We start from the raw sequence: 23,757 nt of genomic DNA, 5'->3' as shown, positions 1-23,757 counted from the left end.
AGCTCATGTGTAGGAGTTGCCAACGCCTGACGCAACTGATCTCCCTCGTCTCTCGGTGCATCTCAGCTCATGTGAAGAAGCTGCCAACGCCAGAATAGCAGTCTGCAGGCCGCCATCAAGCCTGGTCCAGCGCGCGAGCGGGCTCCTCAAATCAGTTGTGAAGGCTTCACTTCGACATATTGAAGAAGACGTCGTGCAGTAGCATAGCCTGTCGCCTGTCGCAATACTCCAACTCATCGGCATTGAGTTGTCTTAAATCTTTTAGGTGCTTAGCATTTTTTCTCCTCTAGTTATTTCCATTGTTTGGAGGAATTAGACGTGGCACTCTATTAATCACGCTCTTTATTCCCTCATCATGTACACTGCTCTCTCGATTCTGGAATTAACAGTGCATGACAAAACTTAATTTTAGTGTAGCTTAGCCTCAAATGCCATGCTTGCATGTATAGATGGACGTAGTTAGAGCAATGATAGAAAAAGCTTTACTGTAGATAGTTGGTTCATTAATGTACGTGAATGAGAATAAGTATACATCCATGGCCTTTATCTCTGTGTATTTAATGCAGCTATTTCTTTGTTAGACCGTAATTGGTTTTGGAATTGTTTTTACTTGGTTAAATAAAGTTGCCCATGCTTCCAAAAGAGTGGCTCACTGACAATTTGATAGAAGTATGAGATTTTTGTGCACCTTGTCTGGGACCACACCCCAAACCCCCAATCCGTTGCATGCTTAAAAGCATACCTTTGCATTATAGAGAATTTTGCTAAGTCTGTTTTTAAAAAAAAAACGCTGCTCATGTTGTAAAAGTAGGATGTAGAAGCTACTCCATGTTGTATAATGCGGCTCCATTATAGTACCCAACCCTATCCAAGTTGATAAGCTTATGCTCATTCAAGTTGATTGATAAGCTTGTTGGTGGCTTCAGTCCAGAGATCTTTGATCATCCTTGTGGAGGCGCCTCCTTGAGTGCGGCCTCCTTAACGATGATCAGCAACGTTAATTTTGCTAGCTGATCATCGTCGCCACTGGCCCGATGCGAGATCTCCACAACTCCCATTGTATTGGCCCTTAAATGGGTTGAGAGCAGGGTAGGTTCTCTTGCTTGTCTGGTTGTAGTTGCATGAACTGAACTAATTTGGCCCCTTAGGACATCTTGAATCGAAAAGGCTTATAATTAGTCCTTTTCTAACTTACCGGGTTTTTTTTAATGGAGATTCACAACTATTATCTTCCAGACTTTAAGCTGGAGTCTGGAGACCTTGGTAAATGCTTTCACTCCCTAGATCATATTGTGCAGTTATCTAAGCCAACCGCCACAATGCTTTGCTTCTGATAGGATGTTAGCAAGGTGTATAGTCGGAATCTACCCTTCAACACACGTAAAGCTATAATTAACATCATTTTCTACCATTGAATTTAGAAACATGCCAACTATAATCCATCCCATTGACACCTTTGTCCATGTACACATAGGGTTCCAAAGCTAGAATACCGCACATGTCAAATGGTGTACAACCAGTGTGATTTATAGTATCTTGATTGCTACCGTGGAGAGAGAGAGAGAGAGAGAGAGAGAGAGAGAGAGAGAGAGAGAGAGAGAGAGAGAGAGAGAGAGAGAGAGAGAGAGAGAGAGAGAGAGAGAGAAAGAGAGAGAGAGAGAGAGAGCATGTGGCAGGTACATAAGACTCTCAAGAATACTATCTCAATGAGATTTTTTAAAGTGTTTGATTTATATAGTTTTGACTAAGTGATGCTTGGATTAATACTTTGTATAGGTAGCGATGAGATGCTTGACGATGTCTTACGCCATGGCTCTCATGATTGTTTTTGGTGTTTCTCTTTTGAGAGAAGCATATCAGGCTACTTAAGCATTCCAACTAATAACAAAGCCAATGAGATATCCTATTCGAATTTCCATAGTCGCATCTTGTTTACAAATACATGGAAGCAATTAGAGATCTAAAAGGATGGGCTATTGTGTGAGAATAGATATATGAAAGCTCTTCACTCTTGCTTGCTTTCACCTCAAGGTAGGAGCTTTGATGAATCGTCAAACCTTGGGTGTCATAATTGGAATTCTTTGTGTGCTTTTCTTGCAACCTCAAAGAAGCAAGCTCGAGAGCTATGGAGTAGTGCTATTCGGATTGGGCACTCTTGTGCTTGCAAAGCTTTGCTTAATAGAAATGGAATAGTCATTGGACGAAAATTGAGAAGAATTCCCTTCTTATTAAGTGCCAATGAAAAAGAATCAATCAAGAGGCTCTCAAGTGGAGACCCCTGCTCCTATGGCTATGAGTACTCCAAGGTTTTTGTAGATGAAGTGAAGTACAATGTAGGAGATTATTTGGTAGTAGCTAAAGATCACGAGTCAAAATTTTATGGGAGGCTATCAAATATATTTTCTGTGGAGCAAGAAGGGGTTGTTGTTGTGTTTGTCACGGTGGAGGCCATTGTGCAAAGCTTTGATGGTATTGATGACAATTCTGGATGTTCATCCTACACAAAAGTAAAAGGAATCAGTGTGTCTCAGTGATACTACCAGTTCACTGTATTTGCTGGAAGTTTTTTTATATTCAAGGAGCAGGAGCTGATATGGAGGTCTTGTATGAAATCAATGGATCTGATCGACGTCATCGTCTAGTGCTTCCAAGGGGACTAGGATGTGTTCCTTCTTGGCCAGAGGAGGGCGACATTGTAATTGCTAAGGGACTTGAAGCTTCTACAATAGAAGCTTTGGTGCAAAGTGTTGATACAGTAAATAGGAAAGCATTGCTCTACTGGAAAGGTAATCATCATGAAAAAACTTTTTGGGTCGATTGGAAATTCATCTTCTCTATTCTGATACGTGGAAACAACTAGGTAAGTCTTGTGAAATACTGTGTAAGTGATTTATGAAAAGTCTTTTACTAATCTCTGACTTGTTTTGCACGTATTCAAAAGCATGGACAAACAATATGATGTATCACATATAACTTGTAACTATAGATGGGACTTATTTCAAGTTTTCAAATTATTTTATTGAGATTGAAAGAAATAAGGATTTCAATTATATATAGATGCGTACAGTCTTTAGATAAGAATTGAAATTTCTCTTTTAAGGATTTTTTATCAAAGATTGTATTGGATGGAACATGCTATTTAAAAGTTAATTGAAGTTGCTTCATATGGAATTTTGTGAGTCTTTTTGTGTATTACTAGTAAAATGTATTAGTTTTGAGTTATTGTGCAGCTCTCTCATAGTTGTTATATTGTCACTCTAAATTGTTTTTTTGGCAAATGACAATGTCTCCGACAACGTGAAGGCATAAAATGTACACTTAAAATAATCTTCCTATACTTTTAAAATAATATTCTTGCTTGTGTTATGAGAGGTTTAAAGTTGGCAAACATTCAAACATCTATCTCACAATGTTTTAATGTTACTTGCATGTGGTAAGCAATGGTAACAACCTTTCAAAGTATACGATGTAGTTGCTCTTAAAAAGTGTAGTCACCCACAAAGAAAGCGATCCAATTATATAACATTTATCAAGCATGCGGTATTAATTACCAAATGAAATTACCACATGATTGTCTTGTTATACCATATTCAACACCACCATATCTCAATAGTCCTATGCTACTAATTATATTTCTCTAAATTGAGCTAGCAGTCTATTAACATCATAGAATCAATCTCAAGATACCTATAAGATCCATGTGATTGGCCTTGAACTCAAAGTTTTCTACTCAGTAGGGAATCTGTGCACACACATGCAAGCGTGAATATGTTTGTTTGTGTGTGTGTGTGTGTGTGTGTGTGTGTGTGTGTGTGTGAGAGAGAGAGAGAGAGAGAGAGAGAGAAGAAGAAGAAGAATTTTAACATTGTAGGAAACTATCCCAAGACACCTTAAAGATCTATCTGACGAGGAGAGTTGAACTCAAGATCTGTTCTTCAAGAGGGAAATGGCATAACCAATCTACCACACTTGTGTGATAGAAAGGCTATGTAACATTTAATGGCCTAAAATCTTATGTGTAGCGGAATTTAGCATGAACATAGTGGGCATTTCATTAGAATTGATTCCTAATGAGAATTACAAGAGTGCTTGGGTGGAGAGAGCAACAAAAAAAACATAACACCTAGTTAGATAGCATCGACAATACTTTCAAAAGAGAGAGAGCAATTAAGCTATTGACAACAGTTGAGGACCGGATTTGCATGGAGCTGGTCCCCCCTCCAAAAGGCTTTGTATTATGGTTTCTCCCATCAAGAGAGACATTGTACAATACAATTCTTTGTGTTCCTTCAAGACTAGCTAGTGCAATGAAGATGGAAGCTTCATACACCAAGCAAAACACTTAATCAAACACAACTTGAATTATCCCCGTTCTCAGACCCAAGACCTCACACACCTTCGAAGATGGTGAGAGCTAGCAGGGTATGAGAGTAGATTGAGAGGAAAAAGAAGTATCTTACGAGAAAGAAGTACATCTCCTCACATAATCACTCATATTAGCATAGCTTAGCTTAGTAATTAGCTTGGTAGAGAAGATGAGCATGCATTGAAGCTTGGCTCTTGGTTGGATTTGCATCCAGATGCCAAGAGAGTGTTGATGTAGGCTTCTATCTCACAAGCTTGGAGTAGGTGATGAGCTCTCCATTAAAGCTTGGGAGGAGATAGAGTATTTTCCCTTCACACATGGTCAAGTGTGAGAGTGTGTGTGTCAATGCCAAGCAAAAATCAGCCCCCCCTCTCTGTTGGGCGAGCCCTAGCTGCTAAATAAGTCTGGCCTTTGCCTCATTGGACCTCCCCAGGTCAAGCCAATAGGAATTAAGCAGCATAAGTGATAGCCTTTAGACATGTGTCCCCCTTTCCCCTTTTGTGAGCTTTAGGTAATTAAATAATTAAACTAAACTCTCATTGGACCCCTTTGCCTCCTGGCCAATAAGAATCAGGCAAGCCATGGGGCTCCTGAATGCTCATTGGACCCCTTGGGAGACTGCCCAATAGTCTTCTAGGAGACTTAATTCTCATTGGTTTCTTTTATTAAATGTTTTTAAATTAATTAAACTAGATTTACTCTAGCTTAATTCTCATTGATCCACTTCAAGGGTCTTCCAATAGGAATTGGGCACACCTTGTGGGCATCTGGCCTAGGGAGCTGACATGTGTCCCTCATTCCCTTTGTGTAAAGGGAGCCTGTGTGTGTGTGTGTGGCTTTCTCTCTCATCCCCTAGCTTTGGGGCTCGCCCCCTCCCATGTAGGGATGTAGAAAGACTTTTAGGGCACACACTAAGCATCCAATTTTCCCTAGGGTTGACCTTTGGACACAACCTTTGAATTTTGGAACCTTAGCATTTTGGAAGTCTTAATGGGCTGAACCTTAGGGTCTTTTTGGCCCATTGTTTCACATGGCTCTTTTGCAGATGGCCCCCCCTTTGGATCCCTATTTTCCCTCCTTTGGATCCCTACTGTGGCCGGTCTGCTAACTTAACCAATATTCTAGCTTTTTCTCCCTTGACACTTCCCCACATTAAATGATCAGTTTAATATGAGAAAATCATTTAGGAGAATTAGATATTGATTATTATGACATTACCTCTCTCTTGAAATCATAGTCGTCCTCGACTATGGTGTAGAGAAGATAAAGCATATGCATGAGTCCTTTTCTTAGCGGGTAGAGGATCCCTATGTTACCCTACGACATCATTCCATAATGGATGACTAGTCCATTTGGCGCTTGAGAGCCTGAGGCTGCCGCAAGCATGTCTGCACATTAGTCCTATCAGTCTTCCATAGTAGAGTGACAAGCTCTACTTGGTGTTTGGGAGACGTCGTCTCCGCAAACTTGATCTAAGCATGCATACTACTTCATTTTTGTGCACAAATAAAGAAAAAGAGAGTCTTATAAGACAATTTTTTTTTTTCATTTTTTAACATTTTGTACATTTGCTTACTCTTGGGAAGCATTGTAAGCATTGACAAGGTTTAGGTTATCCTTTAATTGTATGCCTTGCATCCATCTAGCATCTTCAAAAGGATAATTCTTAAACTTAATAAGATATCGTCTGATAGTCTTACCGCCTCTTAATACCTTGTCTTCATGTCGGAGAATGGACTCGGGCTGCAGCACCTCCTCGTGGTCCTCGATCTCCGGTGGGTCTTCAATAGTTGGTTCTTGAGGTGGCTCTCCTTTGTAAGGCTTTAAGAGGCTCACATGAAAAGCATTGTGTATGAGCCAATGATTGGGCAACTTAAGTTGATAGGCCATCTCATTGATTGGCCTAAGAATCTGGAAGGGACCATAGTACCTTTTTGCTAGTTTAGCATAGTACTTTTGGTGGCCCGTAGGATTCTTGCCCGTAGTGTGCCTTAATCGAGCCTTGGGAAACTTTAACAAGACCCAATCGTTTTCTTTAAAGGCTTGGGCTCTTCTGTGCTTGTCAGCAGCAGCCTTTTGCCTTTGCTGTGAGATAGAGATAGCATCCTTAATCTTTTGGAAAGATTCTTGTAGGTCTCGGCTATACTCATCTGCAGCGAAGATCTTCCCATGTACCTTAAGTAGCAAGGGACTTTTTTATCTTCCCTCAATTACCTCGAAAGGTGCTTTTCCTGTAGAAGTATGTACAGTGTTATTGTAAGCATACTCTACTAAGGGTAAGTACTTCTCCCATTGGGATCTTTGATCTACTTCCGTTACATAGGCTTTTAGTAGATCGAGAATAGTTAGGTTAGCTATTTCACTTTGGCCATCAGTTTGTGGATGATAGGCCGAAGAGAAGTTTAGCCTTGTTCCTAAATTCTCAAAGAGACCCTTCCAGAAATTACTGGTCATTCTAGGATCTCTATCCGACACTATGGACATTGGCAAGCCATGGTACTTGAAAATTTGTGAAATGAAGAGGGTTGCCATTTGATGGGCTTTGATAGTCTTTTTGACAGGTATAAAATGAGCTTGTTTACTGAACCTGTCTACTATCGTCCATATTCCCGTATTCCCATGGATAGACTTAGGCAATCCAAAGATAAAATCCATGGATATGCTCTCCCACGGTGAATTAGGGATTGGCAAGGGTTGAAGCAATCCAAGTTGCTTCCCTCTATCAAATTTTGTCTTTTGACATACCACACATTTGGAAACATACTCATGTATGTTCACTTTCATGGTAGGCCAATAGAAATATGTTTCAATTCCCTTTAGGGTAGACTGAATCCCTCTATGCCCCGCATATGGGGGAGCATGAGATTCATACATTACTTTCTCACGTAGTGAGTTAGTAACGCATAGTCTATTGCCATAGAGAAGATAACCATCTTGTAAAGTAAATGGTTCTTCTTTCTTCCCTAATGCAAGGGCTGAAATCACATCTCTAAAATCGGGATCAATAGCATACTCATCTATCATTAAAGATAGATCATTGTGAGTTGCTATGGAAACCGCATTCACTCTCGGTCGTCTTGAGAGTGCATCGGCTACTTGATTATGCTTGCCAGCAATGTGAGCAATATGAAAATGAAATTGCGAAAGGAAATTTGCCCACCTCATTTGTTTGTCGGAGAGCTTGGTCTGCGTCATGAAGTACTTAAGACTTTGGTGATCCGTTCGCAGAATGAAAGGAGTCCCCAATAAATAGTGCTTCCATGAGTCTAAGGCATGTAGAACTGCAAGGAGTTCTTTTTCGTATATGCCTAGAGCTTGCTCAACAGGGTCGAGCCTTCGACTCTCATAGCCTATGGCGTGCCCTTCTTGGAGCAAACAGCCCCAAGGCAATCACCACAAGCATCACATTGGACCTCAAATGGTTTTGAGAGATCCGGTAGTGTAAGCACAGGTTGAGAGATAAGCTTTTCTTTAAGCTTTTCGAAAGCATTGTTCTCCTTAGCAGACCACGTATACCTAACATTTTTCTTTGTTAGGTCATGTAATGGTCCCGCAATTTGTGAGAACTTTTCTATGAAGCGTCTATAGTATGCACACATACCTATAAAGCTTCTTAGTTCATGAAGATTCCTTGGTTTAGGCCATCCTTTTATTACCTCTAACTTGGATGGATCCATTTGGATTCCATCTTGAGAGATAATGTGACCTAAATATTGAATCTCTTGCAAGAAAAATTCACTTTTCTTTCGATTAACATAAAGTTTATTCTCTCTTAAAACTTGAAATATTACCTGGAGGTGTTGCTTGTGTTCCTCCAATGAATTAGAGTAGATGATAATATCATCAAAGAACACTCCAGTGAAGGTTCGATGAGGCCTGAACAGCTTCTCCATCAAGCGGTTGAATGTGGCTGGTGCATTAGTCAAGCCAAAAGGCATGACAATGTATTCGTAAAGACCAAATGTAGTACGAAATGCGGTCTTTACAATGTCTTGATCAACTATCCTTATTTGATGATAGCCACTTTTTAGGTCAATCCTACTGAAGTAGGTCGATCCTTGTAGCTTATCAAATAGGTCTTCTACCCGTGGAACGGGAAACCTATTCTTGATAGTGATCCTATTTAGTGCTCTATAGTCGACACACATACGATATGTGCCGTCTTTCTTTTGCACTAATAGCACAGGTGAGCAAAATGGAGATGAGCTAGGCCTAACCATGCCCTTCTCAACTAACTCATGCACTTGCCGCATAATCTCCTCTTGTTGAGCTTGAGAAACTCTATAAGGAGGTTTGTTAGGCGGTGAACTTCCTGGAAGAAGTTCAATTGCATGGTCGTCATTACCTCGTTTAGGAGGTAGCTCACAAGGGATGTCGTCAATAAAGACATCTTGAAACCCCTTGAGAAAATTGGATAACTCTAATTCCTTTTGGTTGCTTTTATTTTCTTTTGCTAAAGCATTAGGTTCATTTTGAGAATCTTTAACAAAAATCATGTACACGGAAATAGAGCTCTTTATTGACTTGTTGAAAGCTGGTGTATGTACAATGGGGATGGTGTTACCCATCTCCTTAGCATCTATATACATGTCCTTTTCCCTGAACTTAAAGGAGATTCTCCTTTCAGGAAATTTAACATGGGCAGCCAGGCGGTCAAACCATGGTGCCCCTAGGATTACATCCTCATGCTTGAGAGGAGAGATAAAGAAGTCCTCTTTGTCCACATAGCCTTGGACATGAAGCCTCAATTTCCCGATTAAGGGAGTGACTGAAGCTTCTTGCCCCTTGAAGGCACTGTCTGCGGGTAGGATATCTCCCATCTCGTAGGATTGTATGCCTAGCTTGGTGGCTAACTCCATAGATATAAAATTGTGAGTAGAACCAGGGTCAAAGAGAATAAAAGCATCATGTTCTCTTACCTTTCCCCAAGCATGGCATAGAGGAGATCCTTTGTGGTGAGTTTGGTGAATCTCCTCCTCTTGGATTTCAACCAAAGAAGCTCTAGGAGGATCTTGGCGGTTGTTCTTTTGGGACAAGCGCGGTACGCATGCCCTTGTTCGCCGCACTTGAAACACCGGTTATCTTTACGATAACGCTCAAGCTCTTCAGGAGAGAGTTTATTCTTTCCTTTGTAAACTCCCTTCTCTTTAGCTTTGTTGGAATTGCCCTTAGGAGACTTTTGGACATTGTCCTTCCCCTTAGGCTCATTGGAACCTTTGTTTTCCGGGGGCTTATTATTTCTTTTACCCCCCGTTTGGAAATTGATTCGCGAGGCCACCATAGTATGGTGTATTACCGCCGATATGGTACGTGGCCTTTGGGAGTTGACATACTCCGCCATTTCTTCGGTTAAGCCCGCACAAAATTGTTGCTTTTGCTCTCCAAAATCCAACTTTTTGAAGACAGTGGCTTTGAGTTGTAGGTCCCAAAACTTGTCTACATATTTGTGGATGGATTCATTGGGAGAGAGCTTTAAGCTTCGCCATTCGGTGAGTACTTTGTCTTTGGCATCGGTGGCCAAAAACTGCTTCATAATGGAAGCTCTTAAAGCCTTCCATGTTCGTGGAGCTTCACCGTTGGCTCGTAGGCTAGACCACCATTGTCTGGCGGACTTTTGAAAGTGCATAGCTACATGGCGTAGCTTAGAGGACTCCGTGAAGCCCTCATCTCCAAACGCCGCATCGAATTGCTGGATAAAGGCCAAAACTTTGTCTGTAGCACCGAAGGTGCCATCATAGGTAAGGAAAGAGATGCTCTTCCCTCCCTCTTTGAATTTCTTCAGCTTGGACGACCTCTTCCATGCGGCATAGGATTTCCTATGGCCTCTTCTTTTTGATGGTTCAAAAGTTGCACCATCACTTTCTTCAGAAGATGAAGAATTTGAAGAAGGTGGAGAAGAGGGTGACCTCTTTCTCGCCTTTTTCTTGTCTTGATCTTTGTCGTCTTCACCATAGCTTTCATAAGAGGAAGAGGATGAAGAAGATGGAGAAGAGGGTGTCCTCTTTCTCGCCTTTTTCTTCTCTTGCTTTTTATCATCCCTCTTTGAATTATGGCGTGGAGAAGAGTGTGATGGTCTTCTCCGCTTTGGTGGTGATGGAGAGCGTTTAGCCCGCCGTCTTCGTGGAGCCATCTCCGCCGAGGTGGCGGGAGACTCGCTTCTTTCTCGTTCCTTCGGTGGAGGCTCTTGAGTTCTCCTTTGGGAAGGAGATGCATCATCAAGAAGTAAGTTCTTGAGCCCTTCATATGGATTCTCTTCTTCTTCCCGAATCGGAGAGAGACCTCTTTTGGTAGTCTCACAAGGAGGCTTCCTAGGTGTTCTCTCGTCATGGTGATGAGCTTGGAGAATCCCGTGAGCACGGAGTTGCCGTTGCACTTCACTTTGGAGAGATGGATTGCCCATGGCTTGTTGAAGCCTAGAAACAAGATAATTAACAAGCATTGAAGCATCATTAGTAGCTTGCTCATGAGCAAAATCAAAGTTATCAACATTAATTTCACTCTCTTTAATATTGTCAGCCATTCTAACAACTTTTAGGTGTAAACTTTTTAGGTGTACTTTGGCACTTCAAGCCCTAGTTGCTACTCCTCTTTACCCCTTTAGAAAAAGCACTCAAGCTACTGTACCCGCGGCTCGAATACCATTAATTGCAAGGAATAGAAGAGAGGGTCTTTCGACACCAAAACAGCACCGGCTCCTGTCAAGCTTCTAATAGCTCAATAGTGGTTAAGCCGTAGGCAAGCCCCGTAGGACTCCACTATTAAGACCATAGCTCTCGACGGTGATGCCCCGTTAACTGCACAAAGGCAGGCGCACTGCAAGGCTGAAAAATCCCTATTCTACTTACTCACAGGCAATTAATAATACCAACCATTTGTAGCTAGCTTGAGGACCTCCCTTCTTGAGCAAGAAAAGAGAAACCTTGAGCTCTGATACCAATGTAGCATTTAATGGCCTAAAATCTTATGTGTAGCGGAATTTAGCATGAACATAGTGGGCATTTCATTAGAATTGATTCCTAATGAGAATTACAAGAGTGCTTGGGTGGAGAGAGCAACAAAAAAAACATAACACCTAGTTAGATAGCATCGACAATACTTTCAAAAGAGAGAGAGCAATTAAGCTATTGACAACAGTTGAGGACCGGATTTGCATGGAGCCGGTCCCCCCTCCAAAAGGCTTTGTATTATGGTTTCTCCCATCAAGAGAGACATTGTACAATACAATTCTTTGTGTTCCTTCAAGACTAGCTAGTGCAATGAAGATGGAAGCTTCATACACCAAGCAAAACACTTAATCAAACACAACTTGAATTATCCCCGTTCTCAGACCCAAGACCTCACACACCTTCGAAGATGGTGAGAGCTAGCAGGGTATGAGAGTAGATTGAGAGGAAAAAGAAGTATCTTACGAGAAAGAAGTACATCTCCTCACATAATCACTCATATTAGCATAGCTTAGCTTAGTAATTAGCTTGGTAGAGAAGATGAGCATGCATTGAAGCTTGGCTCTTGGTTGGATTTGCATCCACATGCCAAGAGAGTGTTGATGTAGGCTTCTATCTCACAAGCTTGGAGTAGGTGATGAGCTCTCCATTAAAGCTTGGGAGGAGATAGAGTATTTTCCCTTCACACATGGTCAAGTGTGAGAGTGTGTGTGTCAATGCCAAGCAAAAATCAGCCCCCCTCTCTCTTGGGCGAGCCCTAGCTGCTAAATAAGTCTGGCCTTTGCCTCATTGGACCTCCCCAGGTCAAGCCAATAGGAATTAAGCAGCATAAGTGATAGCCTTTGACATGTGTCCCCCTTTCCCCTTTTGTGAGAGCTTTAGGTAATTAAATAATTAAACTAAACTCTCATTGGACCCCTTTGCCTCCTGGCCAATAGGAATCAGGCAAGCCATGGGGCTCCTGAATGCTCATTGGACCCCTTGGGAGACTGCCCAATAGTCTTCTAGGAGACTTAATTCTCATTGTTTCTTTTATTAAATGTTTTTAAATTAATTAAACTAGATTTACTCTAGCTTAATTCTCATTGGTCCACTTCAAGGGTCTTCCAATAGGAATTGGGCACACCTTGTGGGCATCTGGCCTAGGGAGCTGACATGTGTCCCTCATTCCCTTTGTGTAAAGGGAGCCTGTGTGTGTGTGTGTGTGGCTTTCTCTCTCATCCCCTAGCTTTGGGGCTCGCCCCCTCCCATGTAGGGATGTAGAAAGACTTTTAGGGCACACACTAAGCATCCAATTTTCCCTAGGGTTGACCTTTGGACACAACCTTTGAATTTTGGAACCTTAGCATTTTGGAAGTCTTAATGGGCTGAACCTTAGGGTCTTTTTGGCCCATTGTTTCACATGGCTCTTTTGCAGATGGCCCCCCCTTTGGATCCCTATTTTCCCTCCTTTGGATCCCTACTGTGGCCGGTCTGCTAACTTAACCAATATTCTAGCTTTTTCTCCCTTGGCACTTCCCCACATTAAATGATCAGTTTAATATGAGAAAATCATTTAGGAGAATTAGATATTGATTATTATGACAGGCTATACCATTTTCCTCTTCTTATTAGAACACACACATACACACACCCCAGAAGAAGAGAGGGATTTGTAGCTTATAAAGCTTAGCTTCGTGCTATTATTCTACACTATTTCTAAACTTGATCAAATTTGTTACAGAAATTAGTGCCATTATTTCTACATGGAAAATGAAAATTTCCATGTGGAAATGAAGATATATCCGATTCTCCATTCTATTATTTCTATGTGGGAAAAAAACTCCCTCCAAAATTTCCATGTGGAAATGAAGACATTTACGATTGATGAAAGTGGGAAAAAAAACATGTTGGAATAGTTATATTTCCACTTTCGATATTTATTATCATAAGGAACTTTTTTTTCCAAATGGAACAATTACATATTATTATATGGGAATACATAATTTCTCATTAGAAATACATGTATTTCTTGATGGGAATGACTTTTCCTTTATGCCAAAGGTTTCTCCACTTTGGAAACTCATTAGGGAATATGTCATGAAGTTCTTGTGAGTGTAGCATGTTGAGGTACAGACTGAGAGGGGGGATATATGTCTAAATATCCAAGATAACCAGTGCTAGGGAGAAATCATTTCTCCAAACATAAAAAATTCTTTTCCTAAAATTTGCCAAGGGAAAATTTTAGCACATTAGGTTTTTTTTTGGGTCTTTACACTATTTTTGCACTATTTTTCTCTATTTTGGAGCGAAATGTTTCCGTTTTCTCTCGCTCTCAACCAACATTTTTGAAATTGAAAACAACATGATATTAAGTTGGGACACTTTTTTCTCGAACACTGAAGATAACTCATTATACCACGAGCGAGAGAAAGAGAGAATACACAAGATGGACATGAATGAGAGAGAAGAGGTGGGATGGCATGCAAGGGAATATGAGAGTAGTAGAGAGAGGCTCTAAAGGGGGGAATGACATGATTAGAGATTAAATTTTAATAGTGGAATGGTTGAATCTGTGAATTCCATCATAAATTCTGGGAGCTTAATTAGCCCTTGAGGCTAGGAAGTTGAAGCAGTGGATCTCTCCCCCCCCCCCCCCCCCCCCCCCCCCCCCCCCCCCCCCCCCCTCTCTCTCTCTCTCTCTCTCTCTCTCTCTCTCTCTCTCTCTCTCTCTCACTCTCAAGCAGTGTGTATGTAAGCTCGCAATGAAGGTCGCCATCTTTCGAGGATGAGGAACCATTTAGTGTGTGTGTGTTTTTTCAATATGTAGAAAGAGTGTCAGGTTGAAGACGTAGCTGTCAGGACGTATGGCTGCATGCTATCTCTATATATGTGTGCAACATGCAGAGCTATCATGTAGGCAAGCTATTTTTTGGGGTGTGGTGAAGCATGCCCTCATGGAATAGTAACTCATTTGGATTGGCGAAGAGCATCGGCACAAAAAAAGCTAATGTATGCCATCTCCATGTTCCGAGAGCAGGTAGCCATGGCCAAGCCCATGAACGAGTAAAAGAAAGAGAAGACAGAAACAATAGCAACAACCACATTGAGGCAAAGGGTAGTTGGAAGTGTATTGAGAGGGTAGCTACAAGATTGTAGCTAGAAACCCGTTGAGGGAATGTATCATGTGTAGAGCACCATGCCTTTGTGTATTGTGCATCTCAGCTCACACTTTCTTATTCTTACACACATACATGTGGCAAGCCTTATCCATGGCTATTGCAGTCTACTCATAGAATAGAAATTTATCGGAGAGTGACCCTCTCTCTCTCTCTCTCTCTCTCTCTCTCTCTCTCTCTCTCTCTCTCTCTCTCTCACACACACACACACACACACACACACACACACAAATCAAAATGGTAGTGTTTTAACCTTCCGTTGGTGCTCTCAAGCGTAGGCCTCGTCACTTGTTATGGACAACCTAATTGGTCCATGTAATCTTTCATGATCAGGTATATGTTGGTGGAGTTGCAATTTGATTGACAATTGAAACATGTGGTTTCAACAACAATCTTCTAACACAATGCTCTATCTTGATTTTGTTTGTTGCAAGTTTGAGTGAAAAACAAACATAATCGACCATTTAGTAAGCCTTGATGCAAAAGGGTAGAAACAAGGTGAGAACTCAGGATGGCCTGCAGAAAGCAAGAGAAGGTCAGTTTTTGGCGATGAGGAGGTATGTAGTGGAGTGGTCGGACCAATAGTTGTAGTTGGTGCTATACATGGTTTGCGGCAGTTCATTGCTAATCCATATGTGGTCTAGCATAGAGTTGTGTATTGTGGTTGGATGGTGTATCAATTGATGGAGCCCATGCTGGAGAATGAGGGTGGAGAGGTTTTTGTATGTGCTAGTTTCCTCAAGTGCGTTAATATTGAAATCTCCCATTATGATTAGTGGGCGCATGGTGCAGGTTGAATCGAGAAGATTGGAGATTCTCTCCAGGAACCATGGGAGTGATGATGTCGGTGCCCTGTAGAGTGAGATGACTCTAGCCAGGCACTTGTTGGTGCAGTGGAAAGTTGCATGGATTGTTTCAAGTGTTTGATTTATGCAGATGTGTATTTGTGTAGGTATTAGGTTGCTTTTATGGAGAATGAAGATGCCGTGTAGTTGTGTTGAGGATATGCTGTGGAAGCCTGGAATGGTTGTCTCATGTTGTCGAGTCTCTTGCAGGCAGAGGATGTTGGAGGCCATTCGGCTTTTGTCATGGATGATATCATTTGCATGCTTTCCAAGGGAGGTTACATTCAGTGATTGCACAATGTAATGTGTATCTTGGTGGAAATGCAGCTGCTTTTGGATGGGAGAATAAACTGCTTCTATTCTCAACCTGTGGAGCTCTTTGAGGGCACATGTGTCGATGTGAACATTGAATGGTAGCAGGCTCTCTACCAAATATAGATTTTCACTGTCACGAATGCGTATGAGAGCAGTGTATGCGAGGCCGTGAGACCTAATTCCTTTGGGGTTGAAAGCCGATGTGTTTAGTGTAAGAAACTGTGACCGATGAATTGTGCGGGCGGCAACAGGCTAAACTGGGAATTGCTTGCATGTGAGGGTGTTGAAGTAGTTTTTTCCAATTTGAAATTTGTGTGCGATGCAAAGAATTGGCGTCCAACGGGTTGCACAGATGGTGGTGGTAAATATACCTCTATTTTTCCCCTATGCTGGGGTTGGTGAAATGAATCCAGAGGCATGTCATACTGGACAATGTAGTGCAGAGCTTGTAGATGCCTTCTGCACCATTGACGAGGCCATCGAGAATCTTTAGGTTTCCAGCACATAGCTCGACATTGTAGCGCATAGCTCGACCACTAGGCTTGGCTTTAGACACAATGTTGCTTGGAGTCCCGCCATTTGCCTAGCATCCAATGGAATTGCTATTGTTTTGCTACAAGAAGCGGCACGCTTGTCAATTGCTTTGAATATGTATGGCTCACCGGGAAATTGTATGAAGACCTTTTCATTATGTTCATCCTTTGCCTTGTTAGATGAGAATGGGTGTGATATGGTTCATTAGGAAGAGAATGGGGTCTAGGAGGGCCTCTTTATTTGGCAGTTTAAGGAAGTCAAACCTTTGGTATTAAGAAAGTAATCAAAGGACAACTTTTAAATTCAAACAGGCGAAACGGTTAGTTTATTTGAATTTAAAGTTTCCCCCCAAAATAGAATTTAAAATCCAACGGGTAAAACCATATCATGTAGCATATATATGGAAAGAGCTCGATGCGTAGCTTGTAGATCTATGATCTCCGCTCAAATCGGAAATCATATGTGGAAGTTATAGAAGGCCAAAAATCATAAAATTTTCCACCTCCTTTTTGGGGGAAAAAGTGCATTCTCTTACACACCTCTTACAAACCCACCATTCTTGCACACATGGCATACACCTATTTGTCAAAATGTTAATCACCTCCATAAGCTCATGGCAAATAAAGAGGCCCTCCTACACCCCATCCTCTTCCTAATGTATGTCAGCAGGCAACTCTTTGTGGAAGGAGTTGTTAATGTATGCAAGGTCACTACTGGTGTGTGAGCCAATTCTCATTCAGTTGAGCACCTCTATAAACTATCCATCGGTTTGTCTCATTGTGATCGTTAGTTCGTAGCACCTAGGAAATTCATGCCAATACGAAGGTGCAACTGCCTCGAGAAGAGCTTGCTTGCTTGTGAATATCCAAGAGTCTTTGTTTGGGCTAGCTTGGTAGAGGTCACCACAGAGTATGACATCAAGGCCACCAAAAGGTTGGTTGTGTTTTCTCTTGATGGCATGAAGACGTGAGTCAGCCAATGAGAAGACCCTTGATCCTATCAAGGAGACTTCATCAAACACTACAAGCCCCAAATCTTGATAAAGTAAAGACAATGCATCTAGATTTTCTGCTCCAAGGCTTGTGTGTGTTGTAGTTATTAAAGTCAAATGTAAAGCTGAGTGTATAGTTATACCACCAATGTTGAATGTTGCCTTGCCTGTATATGCCATCAGGAGCACCTTAGGAAAGTCACCATTGTGGCCCGACTTATGAGTGTAGAAACGAATGAGGGATTCAACTAGCAATAGCAACGTGAATTCTTTCCCGGTGCCCGCTCCACCAGTGAGGAAGAGAAGTATCTCTTTTGATGGCGTTATGCGCTTTTTGAGAATGACATAATTGAGGATGACTCATTGTTGTGGGTTTAGCTTCTTTATTGATTTGTGGAAATCCTCATTGGTCATGCCACTAAGTTTGGAAAAATGCAAAGCAAATGGTTTCTTCGTCGGTTGCTTTGATGGGGTGTTGATCATCACGTTGGCATTGTCGGTATCGTTAAAGGAACTTACACTTCTCCTGTTGCGTGAGGTTGTGACGGTTGCTGCAAATCTGTCGAGTGGAGCTAGTTCGACAACAAGTTGTGAATCATTGTTTTTCATTGTGTCAATGTTCGAAGTGTAGACATTGATCCAAGACGAACCTTCGAGCAAGTGCTCATTCTCATGCCTTGACCACGGCAAGAAGAGAAGGCATTGCTCTCTCTAGTGGTTGTCAAGGTCTTTGGCTTTATTATATCTAATGTATCATACAATGTGTGCCCTTCGCAAGCGTGTCAGGCCTGGAGGGATTTTTGGTTGTGGAAGTGACCCAGGCCAAGCACATGGCAAAGGACGAATGTGGTCTAGAGGCATATTTGTCAATGATGGAGGCAGAGAAGATTTTTGTTGTGTCAGGGTGCATTTTTTGCAAGGCATTCTTTTCTTTGAAGACTAGAGCACGCTCTTCAAGTGGATTAGTATTTATGTATATGAATTCTCTAGAGGATCTATGCAATGGAAGTGAGAGGCATATGTAAGGAACTTGTTTTGAACTAATTTTCTATGTGTTAAGGATTGTGCTACCAAATTTTTGTAGCCTCTCCAACGTTGTTGCATTGTTTGTGACATAGTGATCGACATGTGCCTTGATTGCTCCTATTAATGTATTGTCCATTTTTGTCATGTATGAGGTGTAATAGCTCGTAGCTCCATGTGTGTTTAGCACGAACTGTATATCTATGTTTGCATTCCAAAGTGAAGCTATTGATTTGTTGAAGTTGTTTCTGAATATATCGCTTGGTTTGCGTTTGAGTAAAATAGTGGGTCCTCAGATAGTTGCTTGCAATGCAAGCGAGTATTGTTCCATGGCGAGTTGTATTTGTTCTAGCCATTCTTCAAATGTAGGGGAATTTTGTAAATCAATTTGGCTGAGTTGTCTTTTGACTTGTTGCAAGTAAAGCTTATCTTGTCTAGCTATGGTCGCCTCAAGTATTCCTTGCCAGATAATAGTTGTGAATGGCATGGGAAAACGTGGAAATCCAAAACGAAAACTTTTGCTCTTCTTTTGGCAAGTCTTATGATGCTTGTGCTTGTAACCTTCAGAAAGGTCATTGGGTAAGATGGATCCATCTGTGCTAATGTGGGTATCTACAAACAATATAATATCTTGATATGAGTGGGTTGTGAGTGATGGAGCATTTTCTAGCCACAAAAAACCATGATCATGTTGGCTACCACGTCTTTGGAACTCCGTGGTGAAAAGTAAGTCTCGTATTTTGCCACATATGGAGGAATCAATGTGCTTCATTGTGTTGAACTTGTTGACGTAGAAACGAGCAGTCGTAATGGGATCGGCACAAATGAGGCGACGCTGGTATGAGCTCAAGCTCTCCTCGGGCTCTTGGCTCAGCGGGACTAACTTCTTTAGTGCAGCAAGAATCTCTTTCCATCTTTGCTATGTGGAGGAGAACGTGACAAAAAATGTAGGTAGTCCAAGTTGCTGGATCATTGCGAAGACATTGTTTTTCATCTTTTCCCTGTAGTTGAGGTATGTGCGAAGTTCCTCGAAGTCTCTAAAGCCTAACCTTGAGTTGAGAAGCCTCTCTATGTTTGTGTCTTCTACAACTTGCCTTGCAGTTAGCACTGCACCTTCTAGCTTTCCCTTGTGCATTCACACCCAAACAGAGGAAGCAACTCATCATGACATGATTTTGATAGACTTGAAAAATAAATTCTTGATGTCCAAGGTGAATCTTTTGTTGAAGTTCAGGAGCTCCCACTTTGCAATCGTTTGATAATCTTTGGTTGCGACTTCTCTATATCTTCTAGGGGATCCAAAGAAAAGACTTGAGAAGCTCAACTCCTAGCAATACTCGTTCATGAAGATGCTCAACGGTGAATTTTCCTCGCAAGGTGCAACATGAAGAATCTTGCCACTGTAATTGACAAGCTCTACCGCCCTTGTGACCCCATAAAGCATGACATGAGTCTGTTCATCCTCCTTAAAGCTCAACATTGTGCGAAGTGTCATTAAGGGTTTTTACAGGAGCCATACTTAGACTAGAAAGGTGTGCCAGCCACTTGCTATTGATGGTGACACCTTCTCTCATGTAGAGCGGTGTGGGCAGCAGCGTAGTGGTTGCACGCATTGTTAGTAAGGGTCGTACATCGCTGTTTAGGTAACATCTATTGTATTCGAGTTTCTATTTGATTACCACAAGGACAGAAGCCTCATCCTCAATGAAGCGAGGTAGAACAGCCTGACTCTTCTCCAAGTTGGCAAGTGCATTGACAACGCTACCTCTAAGCCCATACTGACCATCGTATGTCATGTGGAACGCATATCTAACCTCACTATCCTATCTTATTGCAGTTTTAGTGAGAACCACGACTAAATTGTCAATCCATGGGACGAAGATGACTCAACTAGTGCATAGAGGCTATAAGAGGTTGTCAATATCTCAGAAAACAAATAACAACTCGCATCTAACTCATGCTACACTCAAGTGACTGAAATCACCAAAAGCCAATCGCTCGTCGACAAAAAAATCACATCCGTTATAGCATCAAATGACATCTAAATGTAATGAAAGTTCTAGGACATGTTTATAAGATCTAAACACACATGCTTATGGTCTCGAAATCCACTTTAGGTCAAGTGCCAAAATCGCAATTAGTAACAGCATTGGATTTTTGACCTAGTCGTTTTCGACTCAGAATGCACCTAAATGCTTAGCAATGATGCCTCAATACCCCGCCTATGCTTAATTTTTTATTTTGAAGTGTAAATTCCTACTTATGCATAGAGCTCTTACCTGCGGTTGCAATGCAATAAATGCTACTACAATGTGACAACCGGGGATAGAGTAGGAAGCGCGAGAAGGAGAGAAGTGAGCGCCATTAGCTCATGCTGTGTATTTTATTATCCAAAACTTAACAATAACTTACAAAAATTGGCTTTTATACCTTAGCCAAGGTTTTTGGTGGTCAAAACTAATTATCTGGGAGCTCTAACTAAAGAAAGGCAATGACAGGTTGATAAAATCTAGAAGCTTGTAGCCCTAGCTCATCAACTACAAGGTTTATCCAAAAAATAAGAATTACAATATTCTTAATTTATTTAAATGATAAGTGTTTTTAAATAAGAATTACAATATTCTTAATTTATTTAAATGATAAGTGTTTTTACAATGGGAGCTCCAAAAAATGATATCCATGGTGTCCGTGTTAGCTTGCTGCTAACATTCCCTCCCTCCTTACTCGTTTCGTCCCTTGCCGCAGCTTTATGGGCTGAAGTAGTTTTCAGGTTGACGGCTGGCGAGGTGGTCTTTAAGCGCATTGAGTGCCTTTTTGTATCTGATCTTTCTCTCTTTATCGGGCACTTGCAAAAATTTCATGGTGACTTTGTTCTTTAGCTCGACTGTTGAGTAGCCTACAAAGCGTGATGTCAGGTTGCTAATCACTGGCCCAAATATTTTCATTCACCAAGTGAAGAACCTTGTGTAGAACGCTTCATATTGTGAGACGGTAAAAACATGCATATTGCGTAGAAGCCACAGAGGACTTCTCCGGAAGGTTGGCCACTTAGAGCATAGCACAACCCTGCGTTACCCTCAAGGAATGACATCCAAGGGGCGCCTGCTTGCTCTAGCTCATGAAACACTTTGATGCAGGTGAGCAGCATTCGGCAGAGTTTGTATAGCATTGCATATGACAAATCCGGTAGACTTTTAAAGAATGACATGGTGCCCTTTAGGGTTTTCACCATGTACTCTTCCATCGATGGTCCCTTTTCTGGAGCAGCGAATATGGGATAATTCAGCCAAGTTGGCCGCTTCTTTAGTAGCGTCTCATGTGCTATCCAAATCCTTACTCTTGGTACATGACAGAAGGTAGGATCCTTTTGCAGGGCTGCAGGTACTCTTGTGAACAAATCAAGTACCTTGGATTCTTGTTCAACCAGCTCAAACTCCACTTTAGGTGGTCTTGATCTGCACCCTCGACTTTCATGTCGGTGTAAAGCCTTTCTTTTACTTGTAGAACCTCCACTTTAATCAGAGGATAGGACATCGATTGTTGGTGCGATTGTGCATTGATTTGATTGGGAGTGAGTTGTGTGACATTGACGAAATGAAGTACCCTCAGTTCCCAATCCATTGTTGCCTTCCACTAGTCATCTATCTCTTGTGTAACTTTTTTCTTCAGTGTATCTTCCTCAGCCTTTGAGAGTTGGACCATTGGCATTGTGTCTGCTTAATTAATGGGTACTTGAAACTCCTCCTTGCCACTTAGCTCTACTGTTGACTGTGTCTCCATCTCAACGAATGAAACTGAGGGTATTTATATTGAGGTTGCTCTGAATGCCTACCTCTTCTTGTGTTTCCGACCATCCCTCTCTCAGTAGAGCTGGTTGACTCTTTTGAGTTATTTCCTTCAGCAACTCGTCTTCTCTTTGGACCCGCATCAAAGCCAGGTCTCTGCGCTGAGACTGCTCCAATTTTAGCTCCAGCTCAAGGTCTTTATTTTTCTTCTCTAATGCCTTGTAGACCTTGTATGTTCCTTTGATCAAGGCGACGGCTGGACTCTCTCGTATTTGCCGCAAGAATATCGCCTGATCATTTATCCTTTGTTCTTATTACTGTAGGGAAGCATTGGCTACATCTAATTGTACTTGAATTTTCTAAACTGAGAGGGTTGTGATTAGAACCTCATTTGTAACTTCTGTCAGTTGTTCATCCTTTGCTTTGCATGCATCTAAAAATTTTGTAAGAAATTCACCCAGTTTCTCCATTTCTTTCTGCTGCTTATCCCTCGTGAGCTGATGTTGTTCAGATTCCGCTTTCAATTCTTGCACTTGCATCTGTAGATCGGTGATGACCGGTCCTCTACCTCCCCTTGGAGTGCGTCAATCACCATCTTTAATTATTTGGCCCTTGTGCTACGGCCAAGTGCTGCTGAGCGAAGTCGTTTAGTCATGTCCTGCATTTGGTTAGCATATTCATTAACTTGCAGGATGACTTCGTCATTTGATTGCTAGTCTTCATTTTGTGCCAGCAGACTTGATGTTTTTGCAGTCTCTTGTGTATCCTTTGGCTTCATCATGGTGGTTGGTTGCTATTGCCCTTGTGGTTGTGGCTGATCCTTTTCCGTTTGAGGCAGAGGGTGTTCTGATCTTGGGCATGTGGCAACTTGTCGGCCATGCCGATGGCATGGTAAGCAATCCTGTTTAAAACCTATGGTGCACCTAGATATGTAATTTTTTCTTCTTTCTTTGTCCCTTTCAATGTGGACAAAACATATTGCGTGTGGTCAATTGGTTGCTTGGTCGTTGATTTGAGGACTTGCGTAAAGGTTGTGGCAACCGCATGATTAGGTGTTGTATACCTTGGCTCAAGGAAATGGAAGTGGTAGTGGTATAACCTTGTGGGCTCTTCCACCTATTTGTGAATGAGTTCTGCAAATGTGGTTGCGGTGGTTTCTTTGGTGAACGTTCCAGCCGTCTTCCTATCTCTTGCCCTCATTGTCATTCCTTCTGTGGGGAGTTTGAGTGCTTCTGCCACTATCTCCTTGGTAATTACCACTTCAAATTTATTACCTTGTGGGTCAAAGATTTGATTGGTTCCATCTTCTATGATCATGGACAAAAGCTCATAAGCTTTTTGGAAGTCCACCCCACACGGCTCTTGTTCATAGAAATCTCTGAGTCCTAGCCTTCTGTTGGCTTCTTTGGTTTCAGGCTTTGCGGCAACAACTACTACAAATGGAGGCGAGGAAGGCCTTGCAAAACACGAAAAACTATACCGTGCAAATCAAAGCTGACAAAATCCGCATACTTGGAAATTAACTCGAGCATCACAACCATTGCTATACATTAAGAGAGAGAGAGAGAGAGAGGGAGAGGGAGAGAGATAGATAGAAAGGACACAAACATTGGGTGCAATCTCCCCTCGTGCAAGAGTGAGCATGTCCCTCTTGCACGTATTTAATTTATAGAAAAGTACATGCTCAAAAATGAGTTACACTAGTTCGCACTTGGGCATAAAATAGTCATGGCTCGCAAAGAGCTCAATATAACAATTAATAGTTGTCTACATGTCAACTAATAACTAAACCATAA

At 41.7% G+C, this 23,757-nt stretch overlaps 1 pseudogene; it reads left to right on the top strand.

Moving 5' to 3' along the window:
• The first annotated feature begins 1,994 nt into the window (after window positions 1–1,994).
• On the top strand, window positions 1,995–23,484 carry LOC147448543 (uncharacterized; annotated as a pseudogene).
• Window positions 23,485–23,757: the final 273 nt, after the last annotated feature.

This window comes from Adiantum capillus-veneris, chromosome 10 (assembly GCF_014529385.1).
Source record: "Adiantum capillus-veneris isolate H3 chromosome 10, ASM1452938v2, whole genome shotgun sequence".
Taxonomy (NCBI): domain Eukaryota; kingdom Viridiplantae; phylum Streptophyta; class Polypodiopsida; order Polypodiales; family Pteridaceae; genus Adiantum; species Adiantum capillus-veneris.
Note: the sequence above shows the minus strand (reverse complement) of the source record. Positions and strands in the feature narration are given on the sequence as shown.